Source organism: Anarrhichthys ocellatus, unplaced genomic scaffold (assembly GCF_004355925.1).
Source record: "Anarrhichthys ocellatus isolate YVR2014 unplaced genomic scaffold, GSC_Weel_1.0 scaffold5, whole genome shotgun sequence".
In the NCBI taxonomy this organism is placed as follows: Eukaryota; Metazoa; Chordata; class Actinopteri; order Perciformes; family Anarhichadidae; genus Anarrhichthys; species Anarrhichthys ocellatus.
In genome coordinates this window covers 2,033,837-2,040,430 of record NW_022280035.1, presented here as the reverse complement: position 1 = coordinate 2,040,430, position 6,594 = coordinate 2,033,837, and the positions used below count along the sequence as shown (strand labels likewise).

General features: G+C 41.1%; 1 protein-coding gene across 10 annotated transcripts in view; it reads right to left on the bottom strand.

Annotated features, from left to right (window-relative positions):
- tmcc1a (transmembrane and coiled-coil domain family 1a) overlaps window positions 1-6,594 on the bottom strand; it is a 43,789-nt gene that overhangs the window by 19,332 nt on the left and 17,863 nt on the right. Inside the window, exon 1 of one of the 10 annotated variants that reach the window (XR_004212700.1) lies at window positions 2,075-6,391. The exons of 7 other annotated variants lie outside the window; for them this stretch is intronic. The gene's annotated coding sequence lies outside the window, so the exon portion shown is untranslated. Of the gene's footprint in view, window positions 1-3; window positions 441-2,074; window positions 6,392-6,594 lie in introns of those variants that run through there. 2 more of the 10 variants (XR_004212701.1, XM_031844614.1) reach the window with 2 other exon arrangements.

The window sequence follows — 6,594 nt, the reverse complement described above, 5'->3', positions numbered from 1 at the left end:
CACACACACACACACACACACACACACACACACACACACACACACACAGGAGATGAGCGTTTGATTTTACATCGTACAACAAAGCATTTAAATTGCATGTGTTTACTTTGTTTTGTTCATTCTCTTTGAAATGGAAGACGGGAGTCCCGTTAAGGTTTGTCAACCTTCAAGCACACAATTCACAACTCTCATTGTAAATCATTCAGAGGATGTAATTTAAACATGTGTGTGAAGAGGAACAGAAAACAGCGATAAGGTGCCATTCCAACACGTCTCCTGTGACGAAACTGAAAGCCTAATTACGTGAAGAACAAACTCTATTTCAGACAAAGTCGGCACATTTGGTGAATTGCACCGGGGTTTAATTCTAGAGGACGCCTTGTTCCCAGCTCTCAGAGGTCGTTATTCCACCAGACAGGCTGATGAGGAGGCTGAGAGATCAGACGGTGAACTGGTGAGCATTCAGCCGGGTGAAGCCAACACGGCCATCTTTGAACATCACCCTGTTACCATGGAGATGGGCAAGCTGCTCCACGGTCTGAGCATTGGACACAGATGAGAGGAGGGGGGGGGGGACAGAGAGAGAGAGAGAGAGAGAGAGAGAGAGAGAGAGAGAGAGAGAGACAGACAGACAGAGTGAGAGAGAGAGAAAGACAGAAATGGTTGCATCCAGTGAACATTAGTCCAGACTCATGTCAACCTCTAACAATCATTGGGCACATTGTTGAAAAGGTTTGATGTTTAAAATACTTTAAAATAACTTAACTTGTATCAATAGCACCTTTGTTTTATAGATTACACATATTTTGTTTTTTCAGAGGTTGCAGCTCCTCAGGGAGCTAAATGGCTTTGGGGTGAGCAAGAACGCTGTTGAGACGGTGTACAAATATCAGGTCTTTGAACATGGACGTTTGGTACGGACACTTGAATGTCAAATGTAAAGAGAAACTGTCAAGAACGGTTAACACAGGCGGTAATATAGAGAAACCACAGATGGCGACTAAGCGGCCGGCATGTACTGAATACCTAAAATAAAGCTCTGGATATCACAAGTCTCATTCATCAGAGACAAGATCTGACTCGCCTCCCTCAGAAAGGAACTTTAATCGGAGTTTGGAGGTAAATAATAATAATTGGAGTTAAGTGCAACTCCACACTGGACCATGATGTGTTTCTCACGCTGTACTGAGCCGGAGTCGGTGTGTGTGTCAGAGGAAGGCACGACGATTGTTAGCACCGCTGCACATTACAGTAAAGTCTAGGACCATTACAACAGTACATGAGGGGGAATGTCTTTCAGAAGTAGAGTGTTTGATCTCTTCAGTAGAGTTTGGATACTTGTTGAATCTTTGCCAAGGAGCTTTGAAGCTCTTCTGGTGCCTCATGTCGGCCTAACACCCAACTTAATTTGACACTCGACTGACAGCGGAGCATGTACATGCCGGTAGCTCCCATGACTGGAGCAGTTATGTCACATGATAGAATACACTCATCAACATCGAAGAAGGAAGCATGGGGAGTGGATTCATTAGTGGGGAGCGGACCTTGAGACGATCACCGCCCACGGCCGTCCACCCAGCCAGACCTGCCGGACCAAACGCCACTGAAAGCTGAGACGGAAGCTAAGCTAAGCTTAAAGTAATGTAAGTAAGGACAGAGCAGAGAACAGGAGAGCCATTGCGTTTAATTCACAGTCGATAATGGTGTTAGCTCTTCTGATCAATGGCTGTCTCTTAGCCACACACGTATCCCAACGCTGTAGAATACACATTGTTTACCACACTAACACACCGCAACAACAAAGAAAAGGCAAGGCGATATTTGCACTTGTGAAAAAGGAATGAAAGAAAGGAGTAGTTGGTTTGTCTGAGATGAGTGATAGAACACTAATGAGAGAAGACAGGGAGTGAAAATGACCAACGGGTAGATAAGACGCCAAGGACAGGAGAGGGGGGGGGGGGGGGGACTACACGGCAGAGACTGTACGCAAACACGTTAGAAAAGAACATGCAAGACCACAAGCCGCGGATCTGCCAAACCCATTGGCTGCGCGCACACACACACACACGCGCACACACACACACACACACACACACGCGCACACACACACACACACACACGCGCACACACCGCCTGAGAAACTATTTGCAACGGGGTGCTAGTTGGCAAACACAGCAGTGCGGTGACATCACCTCCAGTGTGGAGTAAAGAGCACATGCTTCATCATCCCGGTGGAAAGTCAATCGAAACTCAGTTGTTTGTTTATACACAGGTTTGTCTGTGTGCCTCTGTGACACAGCGGTAATGTGACTAGAGGACAGTCTGCAGAGGCAGAGCTTTGGTAGGACTCATTAAAGCTGAACCCAAAGTCTTTCAAAGCTTCTGTTAAAGTTTTCGATTGAAGCTTTGAATTTCATGATGAAAATCCTCAAAACTAAATTTGAATAAAGTGATTCATTGGATTAAATGAGCAAGTCTTTTAGATTAAATCAACTTTGTTAATGAACATAACTCGGCAGTGCTTGCTTCTCTTTGTGAGCGGGAGAGGAAAACGTTGTTTTGACCTCAGTGAAAATGTTTTTGAAAGACCATACACCAATAAATATGAAATGAAGCAGAATGTTGTGTTAGATAAACACATGTTATCAATTTGGAAATGATTACTAACTATCTTTTTCCTATAAAGTTTGACTTTTGGACGTTACAAACGCTCTGATAATATTACTGAAGCCTAATCTTTATCGGAAACTGTACAGAAATATAGGGTTTAAACAGACTGCGTTTAAATTTAGATTTCTAATTCAAATGTCAACGCAATGAATGATGTCACGAAGTGTTCGGTATCACATGCATCTGCAGCGTTTGTTGTATCTCAGTGAACGTGACCAAGCAATACCCCGTGTTGTCTTTTGCAGCTTTTTAAATAACTCAATGTCACTAACAGTCTCAGGACGAGCGGTGGTGTCCTGCTGCAAAGAGCACAAACGCTTTCATCAACACACAGCCTGCAGCCGGGGGGCTGAGAGACGACCCGAGAGCAATGATGAGGACGTTAATCTAGCGGGGACAGAACAAGCCTCGGGGGACCAGGTGATGTCCGGCTCCTCCCACGGACACGTCTTCTTCTTACAGGACAGAACCAGTGGGATTACCAAAGAGGACTGAACCCTTCATAAGAGAGTGGGTGTTTTCAAGAAAGGGAGAAATTGTATACTGTATTCGTTGTAAATTGGCATTTTTAGTCATGAAGTAGATATTATTGCAGATTTGGTTCCAGAAATCAGCATCAGGAGTGATGGACAGGTCTGATTCCCATTTTCTTGATGGTATGGATGATGTTTTGTCAGACTGTGATATTACTCTACATATTTTTGAGGAGGGGATATTAATTAATTCTGAGGTTGAGGGGGGTAGTTCTAGGTTAGTGGCCTTAGTGTTAAGTTTGGATTGAACGGATGATTTGAGTTGCAGATATTCCAAAAATTGGTTGCTCCTGATGCCGTACTTCTGAACCAAGTGGAGGAATGAAACCATGGTGTTATTATTGAAGATATGTTTCAGATGAGTGATGCCTTTAGCGGACCATGTGTGGAGATTAAGAGGTGTCTTGTGACTTAGAAAATCAGGATTGTTCCATATGGGAGTAAAATTTGAAGGTGCAAAAGTGATGTTATTGATTTTGTGGAATTTCCACCAGGCTGTCAGAGTTTCTGCTATTGTTAGTGTTTTGAAACAAGGATGGCGTTTGATAGATTGTCTTAAAAATGGTAGGTCAGAAATCTGAATGTCCTTACAAACTGTCTGTTCTATATCTAACCATGTGTTGTCTGATTGGTTGGGGTGGATCCATTTAAGAATGTATTGAAGTTTATTTGCCAGAGAGTAGTGAAACAAATGTGGAGCTTCAAGTCCTCCTTGTGTTTTTGGTTTTTGTAGAGTGGCCAGTTTAATTCTTGGTGTTTTATTTTTCCAGTAGAATTTAGTAATGATTGAGTCAAGTGATTTGAACCAGGAGTGAGTGGGTTGAGATGGTATCATTGTGAATAGGTAATTTATTTTAGGAAGTATTGTCATTTTAACTGTAGCTATTCTGCCCATGAGTGATAATGGTAGGTTCATCCAGCGGAGGAGGTCGTCATTTATTGTTTTAAGTAATGGAGTGAAGTTGAGTGTGAACAGCTCTGACAGCCTGGGGGAAATATGTATTCCCAAATACGTGATGGCACCTGTGCAAAAAGGGATAGGTGGTGTATGGGCTGCCCCATCCCAACTGTTACTATCTAATGGAAGGATGGATGATTTACTCAAGTTAATGGAGTAGTCTGAGATATTGGAGAATGATTCCATGACTTTAATAGTTTCCTGTAGTGATGAGTAGGGGTTTTGTAGGAAGAGCAATATATCATCTGCATAGAGACTAATCTTGTGATGGGTGTTGAGTGTTTGAATGCCTTTTATGTAGATATTCTGACGAATGGCTGCAGCTAACGGTTCAATGAAAATGGTGAAAAGTGAGGGGGAGAGTGGGCATCCTTGCCTAGTCCCCCTGTGCAGTGTGAAACTTTGTGAAGTTTGTCCATTGGTGATGACAGTGGCTGAAGGTGAAGTGTACAGAATTTTAACCCAGTTAATAAATGATTCCCCAAAGCCAAATCTCTTTAATGTGCTTGTGAGAAATGTCCAGTTTACTCTGTCGAAAGCTTTTTCTGCATCTAGGGAGGCTATGATGGTACCAGTTTGTTGTAATGATGAGTAATTGATTAAATTAAACAGTCTGCGTGTGTTAGTGGATGAATGTCTACCTTTGATAAAGCCGGTTTGATCTGGATGAATTATGGATGAAGTGACTTTGTCCAATCTGCGAGTTAGTGCCTTAGTGATGATTTTAATATCTACATTGAGAAGAGAAATGGGACGGTAACTAGAAGGAAGAGTTGGATCTTTGTTTGGTTTGAGAAGGAGTGATATACTGGCTGTGTTCATGTTGGCTGGAAATTGCAAATTTTGTTTTATTTCAGTTATCATTTTGTTAAAGAGTGGAGCTAGAATGAACCAGAAGTGTTTATAGAACTCAGCAGGGAAGCCATCGGGACCTGGTACTTTGTTATTGGGCATAAGATTGAGTGCAGTAAAAAGTTCGTCCTGTGTTAATGGTGAGTCAAGTATGTTGATTTGTTCTTTGTTGAGCTGTGGTAGATCAATGCTGTTGAGAAATGAGTTGATGTCTTCTTGATTTGGGTTATTTTTAGATGAATATAGATTGGCATAAAAACTTCTGAAGATTTTATTTATTTCATCGGGTGAATTTGTGGGCTTCCCTGCAGAGTCCTTGATGATTGAGATTGTTGTTTTTTCTTTATTTCGTTTAATTTGATTTGCCAAATATTTACCGGATTTATTGCTATGGTGAAAATGTTCTTGTCTAAGTCTGTGTATAAGGAATTGAGTTTTATTATTTATAATTTCATTTATTTGGAATTTGTACTTTCTTAATTCGTTCTGGGTTTCCGTTGTTGGGTTACTTGCATTAATGGTTTTGAGTCGGTTGATTTGTTGTTCCAGTTCAGCTTCTTGTTGTTTTTCTTTCTTTTTTTTGTAAACGGAGAATGAAATGATTATTCCTCTTAAAACTGCTTTCCATGTTTCCCCACAGAAGGGTTGGTGATGACTCTGGGGAATCATTTATTTCTAAGAAGGATGCCCACTCTTTTTTAATAAGACTGTCAAACTGAGGGTCTTTGAGAAGAGATGTATTGAAGCGCCATCTAGTGATAGGTTTATGTAGGGTAACTCTGTTCCATATAAATGTTACGGGAGCATGGTCGCTAATAATGATAGGATGGATTTTCGAGTCTGAAATATTAGATATGATTGAATTGCTGTTGAGGAAGAAGTCAATGCGTGAGTATGAGTGGTGAACTGGTGAGAAGAATGAGTATTCTCTTGAGTTTGGGTGTTGTAATCGCCAAATATCGCCAAGACCAAAATCACTCATGAACTGTTTTTTCGTGTCTGTGGATTGCCAGGTACGCTTATTATTTGGATTTTTAGATCTGTCTACTGATGGGTCGATAACTGTGTTGAAATCGCCTCCTATTATGACTGGGCAGTTACAAATGTTTGAGAAGGATGAAAAAAAAATTATGAAAAAAGGATGTCATCAGTGTTTGGGCCATAAACATTACAGATTGTGACTGGACTATTGTTGATGGAGAAATTTATAATGATAAAACGGCCTTCAGGATCGGTGATGGTGGAGTTATGGACAAAATAAACTTTTTTGTTAATTAAAATACATACCCCTCTTTGTTTTGTGTTATAGTGAGCCGAGAATGAGTGAGTGAATTGTGGTGATTTAAATTTGTTGTGGTCTGATTCTGAGAGGTGTGTTTCTTGTATTAACCATATATCTGCTTGCAGTTTAGCCAGATGATTCAAAACTTTTATTTTTTTTGCCTGAGAACCAATTCCACGGATATTCCAGGTTAAGAATTTGATAGACGACATGTTGACTGGGTTAATATAGACTGAACATTAATGTTGATAAGTGTGTGTGTGTGTGTGTGTGTGTGTGTGTGTGTGTGTGTGTGTGTG